General features: G+C 42.5%; 1 protein-coding gene and 1 non-coding gene across 7 annotated transcripts in view; one reads left to right on the forward strand and one right to left on the reverse strand.

Annotated features, from left to right (window-relative positions):
* Positions 1-13,957, reverse strand: part of LOC113649776 (rho guanine nucleotide exchange factor 4) — a 135,724-nt gene that overhangs the window by 24,720 nt on the left and 97,047 nt on the right. The gene's annotated exons all lie outside the window — the stretch shown is intronic.
* Positions 4,936-5,008, forward strand: trnar-ccg. The gene has a single exon. It is a non-coding gene; the product is annotated as a tRNA-Arg (tRNA).

Here is a 13,957-nt window from a genome sequence, read left to right on the forward strand (position 1 = left end):
ACTTTGAAGAACCTTTTTTTTCTTATCCATAAGAAAATTGTGTTATAGCAATCCTCACACTGGAAAGTTATACGACGTAGAACCATTTGCTAATGCTAATAAAGTTGCACTGCACTGATTCTGATCAGGTCATACATCTGTTTTAGATCAAAAAACATGTGACAGAATGGAACTCGGCATAGTGCTGGACACGGCAAAGGGGTGGAACAAGCATGAAAGCCACTCATAGTGCTAATATAACACACACACACACACACACACACACACACACACACACACACACACACACACACACACACAAAACACACACAAAACACACACAAAAACACACACACACTCCTTAAGCAGGAATCACAATGCATTTTGTCGCACACTGTTCATCTGCCTGTTAATTTAAAAAAGTAAAATCTGTTAGATGGTGAGCCAGCCAGGAGGGTCAGAAACAAGAATCATCTGAGGAACATTCTTGCATTTCGTCATGCAGAGCACGAAGATCTTCATGCTATAATGCATGTTCAATATAAAGTCCTGATATATGTTACTCTGCTAATTCTTAGCAACCTGTCACCTATTCATTTTCTATAACAGCATGACATCACAAATACTTTCTTTCTTTTATAATTTTTTTTTGGGGCTGTGTTGATAAAACACACTGAGCCAATTCCCAGACAGGCAGCCAGACAGGAAGCACTGCTAAGCTCTGATGTCTAGATGACACAGTGCAGTCCCTTGAGGCTCTGTGTCCTCACGCTGACCTACTCGGTGCCAAGCAGGACACACACACATACACACACAGATGCGCACACACATGCTCTGTCTGATAGATGTCACACTCACTTCACAGCAGATTGGTGTGTTAGCTAGGCTAACACAACGCCTGAGTAGAACAGCACATGCTTTGCAGGACACGGCACTGACGTTAATGATGAATATCCACCAATCAACCATAGCATTAATCCACTGACAGGCGAAGTGATTAACACTGATGTTCTCATTACAGTAGCACCTCGTTACAGGAGGTGTGATTTATTAGACAGCAAATAAACAGTCAGGTCTAGAAGTCGACATGTTGGTGTTCCCTGTATTCACCCTACAATACCCCACACAATCCTGGAATCCTACCAACAGTCCTCCATCGAAGAACAATGATGCACATGGGGAGTGAAGACTAGTCCGTCTGGTCCAGTCCCACAGAAGAGCTACTGTAACACAAACTGCTGAAAAAGTGAATGATGCCTCTGATAGAAAGGAGTCAGATCACACAGAGCATCACAGCTCACTGTGTATGGAGCTGCATAGCTGCAGAGCATCAGATCAGAGTGACCATGCTGACTCCTGTACACCACCCAATGCTGCAAGAATAGACCACAGAGCAATGGAAAGAATCCTGCATGACTGAACAATGAATCATTTTCTTTTACATCATGTGTTGTTTACCTGGTGAACAGATGGCACCAGGATGCACCATGAAAAGAAGACTAGCTGTTAGAGCCACTGAGATGTTCTGGACAATGTTCTGCTTAGAAACCTTGTGTCCTGAAGTTAATTTGGATGTTACTTTGGCACTGACCACCAACCTAGTCATTGCTGTGGTCCCTGTAGACCCTTTCCTGGCAATGTCCTCTTACCGCAGGATAATGATCCCTGACACAAAGGCCACTGTTCAAGGTGTTGACTCAGCCTCCAAATTCCCTAGATACGTTCTCAATCCGTTCCAGCATCTGTAGGATGTGCTTAACAAGTCAAACAGGCTCCACCTTACAGCTCATTCATAGGACTGAAAGAATCTGCTGCTAACATCTTGGTACCAGATGCCACAGCACAACATTATACAGTATTCTTCTAGCACAACTCCACATGCCACAGTCTGTGTTCATTTACATCCTGCAGATAATGGAAGAATTCATTAAACACCAATTTGTCACCCAGTCATGTGTGTGAGAGTGTGTATGCATGCTGACAATCCTGAGGGACTATACTCATATCTGTCTGAAAGAACACACACACACACACACACACACACACACACACACACACACACACACACACACACACACCAGCACCAGTGACCCATTACATGTCTGATTTTACATGCTGTTGCCTTCGAGTGCCTCAGTTCTGTTTAAAAGTGATAGTGACATGACATAGAGTATGGCTAAGTACAGCGACCCATACTCAGAATTTGTTCTCTGCGTTTAACCCATCCAAAGTACACGTATAGTACACACACGCACGCACACACACACACACACACACACACACACACACACACACACACACACACGGAGGAGTTGGGGGTTCGGTGCTTTGCTCAAGGGCACCTCAGTCGTGGCCAGCAATAGACTCGAACCCTCAACCTTAGGAGTCAGACTCTCTAACCATTAGGCCACGACTTCCCCACTTAATTGTTAGCTACATTGCCTTGTATACAAATGCATCTTTAGTATAATGCTAACTAAGTTATAGAATAACATGCATCAATGCTAGTTCATACATTACTGCTACACTAGTTAGCTGATTAATTTGGTTTATAGTAACTAGCTTTAAATTATAAAAAAAATTGATAAAATGCTAGTTAGTGGTTAATATGCTAAGTGCTAGCTATATAGTAAGCATCTGTTTATTTGCATAGTATTTTTGGTTAATCTGCTTAATGATAGTTATTAACTGTTTATTGTGATGCTAGTTATCTGTTTATAGTTCAGAGCTATTTTTATAATGCTAGTTATAATGTTAGCTCATAGCTGCTCAAAGTTTCAATACATTAAATTGTACTTCATAGCTGTATACAGTATTATTCTTATTTTTTGCTATAACATTAGCTAATAATGCTAGTTTAGAGGTGTTTGGTATGCAGCTAGTTAATGCTAATTTTAGTATTTAGCTCATTTTAAGCCATAAAAATCTTGAATAAAACAGAACTTGAATGAACTGCTTCAATAGAAACGATATGGCATAAAAGCTGTTATCTGCAGCTATACTACTGCCATATAAATAAATAAATATAAATAATGACACCCTCTCAATGGGGCTAATGGGGTCACTGGTGCAGTAAATAAAAATAAATACAAATAAAAGAAATTAAGTGTTGAATGATGTGATAGAGATCATTGACTTCAGCTTGCTTTGTCATTATGGAATGAAACACAGCTCTACAAATGTGAAATGGCTGTGTAGAAGCAGCAAACAACCACTTATTCACACACACACACACACACACACACACACACACACACACACACACACACACACACACACACACACACACATTAGATGAAAAAGGAAATTCTGTTTGTCTGAAGCTAATTGCTGCTAGTGTACACAGGAGGAAAGATTAAAACATAAGATTAATGTTCTCCTTCCTGCTAGAGACACACACACACACACACACACACACACACACACACACACACACACACACACACACACACACACACACACACACACACACACACACACGTGGTTCCAGGGTCAGGCGGGTCTGTGCTCTGAGTTAGAAATGGATAAAGGACACACAACAATATGATGGGAGCTGAATAGAGGAGTGGAGCCATAGTTACTAAGCGTGAAAAGGTTTTTAATAGCAACGTGAGTGGATGATGTGTGTGTGTGTGTGTGTGTGTGTGTGTGTGTGTGTGTGTGTGTGTGTGTGTGTATTGAATTCACTGAATGGACGAGCTATTCAGGAGGTTCTAGATTTTTACACACCCACACACACAGACATACGCACACACCCATACACACACACAGACACACGCACACACCCATACACACACACACACACGCACACACCCATACACACACACACACACACACACACACACACACACACACACACACACACACACACACACACACACAGACATATTGAGTACACTGCTCAGGTCTAGATGTTAATTATTTATTAAGCTCCTTGATTTTTTCCTCTTTTTTTTAATAACTAGCTTTTTTATTACTATAATGCTACTTAGCATTAATCTGTTTAATGCTAGCTCATGGCTATTTGTTCTAATGCTGCTTATTAGCTGTTAGTTTGAAACTAACTACCTTTAAATGATTAAAAATAGCTACAAATATTTAAAAAGCTAGCTAGATATTTGTTCAGGGTTCACTATAAGTATAAGTCACCATACATAGCTGTATGTCACGTCACGTCACGTGTTCAGTGCTCTTTGTTAGGCTGAACAGTACACACTTTAACTCATCACTAGTTCATTTTTCAGTCAATATTACCTTACCGATTAGTTCAGGATTCTTCATGTACTGTTAGAGTATGATGACTCACTCATTTTAAAGCTGCACTGATGGGATTCGAACACCAACATACACAAGTTCTTTCTCTCCTGACCAAAATACCAGCCTCATTTGAAGGAATGATGGCGATAAAACTGGCACAGGCCATCGATGGCTCTAAGAAATAAAGACTAGAGTGTGTGAGCGCATAAAAACGTCTGTGTGTGTGTATGCGTGTGTGTGTATGTGTGTGTGTGTGTATGTGTGTGTGTGTGTGTGTGTGTGTGTGTGTGTGTGTGTGTGTGTGTGTGTGTGTGTAAAGAAAATGTATAGTCCTGTCATACAGGTATAAAGAATTGCAGACACACGCACAGCAGGTGAGATGGTACAGATGCTTGTAAACCTGAACAGATGCTCATGTTCACACACACACACACACACACACACACACACACACGCACACGCAGCACGTATGATGAAACGGTGTGAGATACAGGCTTTTTTATGACATCAAGAAAAGAGGAGGATCGAGAAGAAAAGAAAGAAGGAGAGACGGAGAAACGACCCGTATTCCTCCGTGTGTTCTGTTTACTAAGAGAACATCTTTGCAGCTACTGTAACATATTCTTAAATAAATAAATAAACACAGACACAATCCAGGAAATAAATACCTCACTCGCTCCCTCACTCACAGCTTCGTATGGCCCAGTGGCCTAACGGATAAGGCGTCAGCCTCCGGAGCTGGAGATTGTGGGTTCGAGTCCCACCTGGGTCACTGCGTTGTGTCTACCGAAAGCTCAAGTAACCTTAGATTTATCCTTTATCGGAAGAATGATTCCATGTGTCGATACATCACACGCTAAAATGTTTCAGCTTTATAATTCTATTTGTATAATTAATTTTTCTGTCATTTATCATAGTTAGAGAATTTATATAACATACAAACTTGATCGATTGAGTGTTTGATTGACTGGTTTGGTTAATTAATTGGTTGATTGATGATCGGTGGCTTAGCGGTTAGCACGTTTGCCTCACGTCTCCAGAGTTGGGGGTTCGATTCCCGCCTCCGCCTCGTGTGTGTGGAGTTTGCATGTTCTCCCCGTGCCTCGGGGGTTTCCTCCGGGTACTCCGGTTTCCTCCCCCAGTCCAAAGACATGCATGGTAGGTTGATTGGCATCTCTGGAAAATTGTCCGTAGTGTGTGAGTGAATGAGAGTGTGTGAATGAGAGTGTGTGTGTGCCCTGTGATGGGTTGGCACTCCGTCCAGAGTGTATCCTGCCTCGATGCCCGATGACGCCTGAGATAGGCACAGGCTCCCCGTGACCCGAGAAGTTCGGATAAAGCGGTAGAAAATGAATGAATGAATAAAAGAGACAGTTCTGGTCCTGGAAAACCATGTCCTTTCACAGTTCTGTGTTTACCTGCTCATAGCTTAGCTGAGATAATTTACAAGCCTGAACTCGGTTGATCTGGATGAGTTAGAGGAAGGAAAACATCTCAATGTTCTGATTCAGGATCTTCAGTTTTATCCAGCGAATGCGTTGGATTATTTAGCCTTCACGTGCTGTCAGATACAAAGTTACACATAAACGAGTCCCCAAGTCATAATTACTGTACAACTGGGAGATCAGAGAACATGTTGAGACCTGAAATTTGAGTTTCCTTGATGTAGGAGTCTCAAATGAATAAAATTCCTGTACGATAGAGCGGCATAGCGTTAAATGAACTCTCTAATGTCTCACTAGAGTAAAAGCTCCACATTACAGTCGGTGTAGATCGTATTATCAGCATCCGAAGAGATCGACATGAACATGGTACAGTACTACGAAAGTCCAGTGAGACCATAAAATAGGCCAAATAGCGTTTGTAGAACAGAAACCTTGTAAAGCTTGACAGAAGAATATCCAGAGGTCCAACAGTGGTATAAATAGAACCTAATACCGAAATGTATTTGTGTAGTGGACATCACAAACAACACACAGCAATAAAATTAACTTCATCTACACATCAGATCAACAGAGCAGCGTAATGGAGTTACAAGGACATCCTGATAGACACTAACTCTGGACTGTGCTGAATGGATATGCTGCTCTGTGGCCTAGTGGACTAATAGTGATATCATTACTCTCTGGGGGTTGTGGGTTTGAGTCCCACCTGAGTCATGTAGATTGTGAACCCAGTCGCATAACTTGTGAGAACATTGTCATTAAGCTAATTGCTCCCTGATTGGAGGTTTGATGTGATGTGTTCTAAATATAAAAGAGCAGAAAGACCAAATATGTGCACATTAATAAATGTTGTTTCCATATAAACTTATATACCTTTTTTTCACAAAAGAGAAATAGTGCTTGGACCCCTAAATCTCTCTCAGGCTGGTTAACGCAACTTATTCATATCACAACTAGTTCAGTTCTGCTGAATTATCGGGCATACATCATAACTCACTCACTCTCTCTCTCTCACTCTCATTCATTTTCTACCGCTTATCCGAACTTCTCGGGTCACGGGGAGCCTGTGCCTATCTCAGGCGTCATCGGGCATCGAGGCAGGATACACCCTGGACGGCGTGCCAACCCATCACAGGGCACACACACACTCTCATTCACTCACACACACACTACGGACAATTTTCCAGAGATGCCAATCAACCTACCATGCATGTCTTTGGACTGGGGGAGGAAACCGGAGTACCCGGAGGAAACCCCCGAGGCACGGGGAGAACATGCAAACTCCACACACACAAGGCGGAGCATACATCATAACATCATTATAAATACAGTATGTGATGGAGTTCTACACTATCTGATTTGATGATTCTTGCAACAATGGGGATGTGATAGCTCAGAGGTTAAGGTGTTGGGCTACTGATCAGAAGGTCATGGGTTCAATCCCCAGGTCCACCAAGCTTGGACTGTGATGAAAGAAATGCGCTGCTCAAATTTCAAACTTTTTTCCAAACAGATCCCAGTTCATGACTTTATCCTCAAACAGAACTTTATTAACACAGGATACAGTGAACAGTGAACATCTGTTTTGGTCCATGTTGTGGTTGAGTATCTCAGAAGAGAGATGAATAGATGTAGAGTATTTAGGGTATTTTTAGCTCTGGCTATGAACACGAGCACGACCCAGTTAAAGAAATCTAATGACCTCAAAACAATGCAACATTGAACACCACATATACACACTCATACACACTGTACACACCATACACACTGTACACACTCATACACACTGTACACACTCATACACACTGTACACACCATACACACTGTACACACTCATACACACTGTACACACCATACACACTGTACACACCATACACACATATACACACTCATACACACTGTACACACCATACACACTATACACACCATACACACCATACACACTGTACACACCATACACACTGTACACACCATACACACCATACACACTGTACACACCATACACACTCATACACACTGTACACACCATACACACTGTACACACCATACACACTGTACACACTCATACACACTGTACACACTGTACACACCATACACACTGTACACACTCATACACACTGTACACACCATACACACTGTACACACTCATACACACTGTACACACCATACACACTGTACACACCATACACACTGTACACACTCATACACACTGTACACACCATACACACTGTACACACCATACACACATATACACACTCATACACACTGTACACACCATACACACTATACACACCATACACACCATACACACTGTACACACCATACACACTGTACACACCATACACACCATACACACTGTACACACTGTACACACCATACACACTGTACACACCATACACACTGTACACACTCATACACACTGTACACACCATACACACTGTACACACCATACAAACTGTACACACTCATACACACTGTACACACCATACACACATATACACACTCATACACACTGTACACACCATACACACTATACACACCATACACACCATACACACTGTACACACCATACACACTGTACACACCATACACACCATACACACTGTACACACTGTACACACCATACACACCATACACACTGTACACACCATACACACCATACACACTGTACACACTCATACACACTGTACACACCATATACACTGTACACACCATACACACTGTACACACTTATACACACTGTACATACTCATACACACCATATACACGCTATACATGCTAAACACACTCATACACACCATATACACACTATACATGCTAAACACACTCATACACACCATATACACACTATACATGCTATACACACTCATACACACCATATACACACTATACATGCTAAACACACTCATACACACCATATACACACTATACATGCTATACACACTCATACACACCATATACACACTATACATGCTAGACACACTCATACACACCATATACACACTATACATGCTATACACACTCATACACACCATATACACACTATACATGCTATACACACTCATACACACCATATAAACACCATATACAGGGTCAGCACACCATACACACTGTACACACTTTACACACCATATACACACTATACACACTCATACACGCTATACACACTCATACACACCATATAAACACCATACAGTATACACGGTCAGCACACTATACACACTCATATACACTGTACACATTCATACACACTATATACACACTATACACGCTATACACACCATATAAACACCATATACACGGTCAGCACACTATACACTGTACACATTCATACACACCGCACACACCATATACTCACTCCTACTCAGAAATACACACAACGAAACATACTCCTTAGAGAAGATGTAGCTGTATTAATCCACCAATCCTCTTTATGTGGCCCTTTAGTGTAATATGTAAAGCCTTAGAGCCTTAAGCCTCTGGAGCTGAGTATTGTGGGTTTGAGTCCCACCTCAGTTAACATTTACATCATTTGGCAAACTCTTATCCAGATCAACGTACAGATGTGCTTATTAAGTCTCTATCATCGGATACATTAAGTCTGGGTCAGTAGGTTACATACTTAAGGTACCATGAGTCTAAAACACTGTTCATGAGGAGTGATGAGGTAAGAGGGAGCCTGACAGTTTTTGGCTTTGTAGGCAAGCATCAGTGTTTTGAATCTGATGTGTTCAGATACCGAAAGCGAGTGGAAGGATCGCTGTGGTGTGGTGGTGTGGAGAACTTAGGAAGGTTGAAAACAAGCCGTAAGTAAAGATAAAGTAAAGTAAAGATTACGGAGACTTTTACCTTCTGTAAAAAGGTCCGGAAAAATGACCTCAGGTAATACTGATCCCGTCCGAAAAGACCCGCTGTAAATATGTACGGCAAAATTCCGTCATTTCCTGTTTAAAAGTAGTTTTTTTAAGCATGGAGGCGCCATGTTGTCTGTTTGCGCACGTGATAACAGGAAGCGACGTCATACGCACATGACGACAAGGAGGTTACTGTGGTTCGTAAAGCGAGTTACCCCTCCCACTTCTGCTAGTTTTACTGAGATGTCTTGTCCCGTGCGAATTGGCCAATTAATATTACAGACGTCCTGAGGTAAAATCGCATTACTCCACGTCCCCACGTAAAACTAATCCCGTCCGAATAGTGCTTTAGAGAACTGACAAAAGAACTCTTGCTACCAGATGAAGGCTAAAGCTAGAGTGTATTTAGATCAGACCCTCATCTAGTCTAATGAATTCAGATCATCAAAGAGCTACATCTCTCACTCTCACATTTTCTACCACTTGTATCCGAACTACCTCGGGTCACAGGGAGCCTGTGCCTATCTCAGGCGTCATCAGGCATCAAGGCAGGATACACCCTGGACGGAGTGCCAACCCATCGCAGGGCACACACACACTCTCATTCACTCACACACTACGGACAATTTTCCAGAGATGCCAATCAACCTACCATGCATGTCTTTGGACCGGGGGAGGAAACCGGAGTATCCGGAGGAGACCCCCGAGGCACAGGGAGAACATTCAAACTCCACACACACAAGGCGGAGGCGGGAATCAAACCCTGACCCTGGAGGTGTGAGGCGAACGTGCTACCCACTAAGCCACCGTGCCCCCCACAGAGCTACATCTATACTTTAGAATTAAAGTTTTGCCCTGTGACTCCGTACATCATCGAGAGCGTTATAACGTTCGATATCATCCTATCGAGCACGTGGGTAAATTTATACACAATAATCCCGAGATACATGAAAACTCACTAAAGCATCACAAATAAACAAGTGCTAAAATCTTATTATATGATATTACAGATAATTCCAGCAATTCAGCTCTTACTGAAACAACAGAAACTGTGAAACAAAGAATTGTGGGAGAAAACTGCTGTATGCACCGATAAATAAACACTATCAGCACAGAGACATCTGGATCGTACATATTATTCGAATTATTCTTTTTCTTTATGCTTATAGATGCAAAAATTGCAGCTTGTCATGGTACTGAGACACCACAAGGAAGTGTAAACTCCTCTGTCCTGAAGATGTTCCATCTTTACCTCTGACTGTTACAAAGTGCTGACACTGGAGACTCCTTCCACATTCGTTTCTCCTTACAGATGTCAAGCGGGGCTCTTAATATAGACAAGATAATGTATTAGACGATAAATAAATCGACATCTTCTGACCAGAAAGTGACAGTGGGATAAAATCTTAAACAGGTCATGTTCACGAGTCAGGACACCTTGTATACATGCTATTTGCTTTCCTCGAGTTCTTTACCTCACAAAAGATAAAATAAAGGTGGTGGAAAAGGTGCAGTGAAACGAAGGTCTGTCTAATCAAATCACAATAATTAATAATAATAATTCATCTTCTACCGCTTATCCGAACTTCTCGGGTCACGGGGAGCCTGTGTCTATCTCGGGCGTCATCGGGCATCGAGGCAGGATACACCCTGGACGGAGTGCCAACCCATCACAGGGCACACACACACTCTCACATTCACACACACACTACGGACAATTTTCCAGAGATGCCAATCAACCTACCATGCATGTCTTTGGACCGGGGGAGGAAACCGGAGTACCCGGAGGAAACCCCCGAGGCACGGGGAGAACATGCAAACTCCACACACACAAGGTGGAGGCGAGAATCGAACCCCCAACCCTGGAGGTGTGAGGCGAACGTGCTAACCACTAAGCCACCGTGTGCCCTATAATAATAATAATAATAATAATAATAATAATAATAATAATAATAATAATAATAATAATAATGTATTAGTTAATTAATTAATTAATTAAAAAATATATATTTATTTGTTTGTTTGTTTGTTTGTTTGTTTATCAGGAGTCTCAGTGGAGTGATACACAATTAGTGTTTTAAGCTTTGGGTCTGAACGTGACCTCTGTATCCCAGTCCGTATCCCTGTATCAGAGAGACCAGAACATCTGCTGGAACAACACTTAATCCCTCGATACCTCTAGAGAATGGGACAGAAGATACACGAGTAGGAGGTCATTGGCTTACACACAAACACAGCCTCTGATTTCAATGACCGATATTTTGTGTTGTCTTTCTAGATTTTTCTGTTCGCTTATTTGTAGTAAAAAACACTTGACTCATCAGTGTAAGATTCTGGGACTGTTAAAATAACCTGAGAAGTGAAGGGCATGACTAAGTGTTACACACGTACACATCCGTGTAATTAAAAGCGTTTCACACTAAATCGCACGTCGGAGCCGAAAAACATCCCCGGCCACCCGGGTTTCCATGGCGACCTGAAAAACATCTAGTAGTTCCATACCAACTGTTCTGAGCCACACATTTGTCTCTGTGCAGCGATACGGTTAAGGACTCAGCTCCTGTTTTCTTCAGACTGTTTCTAACACCTTGAACCGCTCTGCACCGGGTGAGAAGAAGAATGCGAGGGAGAAAATAGTCGACGGAGGTTTTGTAGATTCTGCAGGTGTCCAAAGGTTCATTAAAAAACCAAGGAACAAAAGATTTGCTCATGCTCGATATGTGATGACCAAATCTGATGAGCTCAATGTAATGCATCAAATACTGTGTCAGGGAGAATGTGTCAGTTCACATCACTTAAACATCTAATTACCTCTGAGCTCAAAAGTCAAGCACTTCTGAAAGTCTCTCTCTCTCTCTCTCTCTCTCTCTCTCTCTCTCTCTCTCTCTCTCTCTCTCTCTCTCTCTCTCTCTCTCTCTCTCTCTCTCTCTCTCTCTCTCTCTCACACACACACACACACACACACACATTGAGCTTCCACTTTTCCCACTTGTGCAGTGGCAGACTGGTCCTGTGTCTTTGTGTTCATCTGCTGCAGGAACCGGGATCTAATTACTTCTACAGCGTGTGTGTGTGTGTGTGTGTGTGTGTGTGTGTGTGTGTGTGTGTGTGTGTAGGGTGTAGTATGTGTGTGTGTGTGTATGTGTGTGTAGGGTGTAGTATGTGTGTGTGTGTGTGTGTGTGTGTGTGTGTGTGTGTGTGTAGGGTGTAGTATGTGTGTGTGTGTATGTGTGTGTAGGGTGTAGTGTGTGTGTGTGTGTGTAGGGTGTAGTGTGTGTGTGTGTGTGTGTGTGTGTGTGTGTGAGAAAGAAACCAGGCTTTACCACCGTCATCACTGTGATTTTATGTCTCTGGAGGCCTATTCGTGTAAACTCTGATACTAATGAGACGCTGGAGGAAACACATACCGGCTCCATGTTCTCCGAGCTCCCGTTTAACATGTTAGACGTGTCTGTAGATGTTTTGTCTTCAGTGTCTGATCTGATCTGATCTGCTCCGATCTGATCTAGTGTGTTGTTTTTTTAAATGTGCCTCTCGGGAGAATGAGCCAGAAGACATCCAGGAGATCAGAATGGCTTCTAGAGAAGTTTACTACATGACGGACAGGTGACGAGGAAGCTTACGTTGTAGTGTTTTGTTTTAAAAAGCATGACGTATGTTACGGGGTCACCGATTTCCTGTGTAAAATGACGAGTAAAGGAATTATCCTCGGTCTGTTTTAGTTGGTTGAGCGATAACAGGACTGTAATGTGTTTCCCGCAGCACAATCTTCTGTGGCCTAGTGGCCTAATTGATAAGACATCGACCGCTGGAGTCAAACTTTATCTGCTACACCGAACAAAGTTCTAGCCTCTAAAATAAAACCCCAGCAACACGGAGGCAGCTCGGACCAGGCCGCGTTTGGCTTGTGGGATTCACAGGAAGCCGATACACGACACACTCTGTACTACGTTTAACAGTTATTAAAAACAACCTAGCTAGCAGGTGAAGAACTCAAACAACAAAAACACAGCTAACTTACTTTAAATCCGCAAGAACTATAGACGAATACAATAACAGGCTTAAATAAACCCCAAACATAAGTCCACTTCCAGTTCTCACGGACACGCCTTTTATCAACTGGCTACTTATCCTTCAGACAGTGACGGACCACGTCTTTCTCTCATTTCACCCGTGTGAAGCGTGTGTCCGCTCACGGTGTGAAGCACGTCCGCGCTATTCTCCGGGATGCACTTGACGGCCGTTTGTGCAGCGGAATTTTTTTGTAGTTAAGTCAGTAGGGCTTCCCAGCTTAGGCGGTCCGCCCGAACTGCAAAGTGCTGTGGGAAACCCTGCATGTGACCCAGCTTTAGCAGCAAAACCTTTCCATCAGTTCACACCTTCACACCAATGTTTCCTGTGTTACTGAAGTCTATTGAAGGT

The sequence above is a fragment of the Tachysurus fulvidraco genome, chromosome 3, assembly GCF_022655615.1.
Source record: "Tachysurus fulvidraco isolate hzauxx_2018 chromosome 3, HZAU_PFXX_2.0, whole genome shotgun sequence".
Classification (NCBI taxonomy): domain Eukaryota; kingdom Metazoa; phylum Chordata; class Actinopteri; order Siluriformes; family Bagridae; genus Tachysurus; species Tachysurus fulvidraco.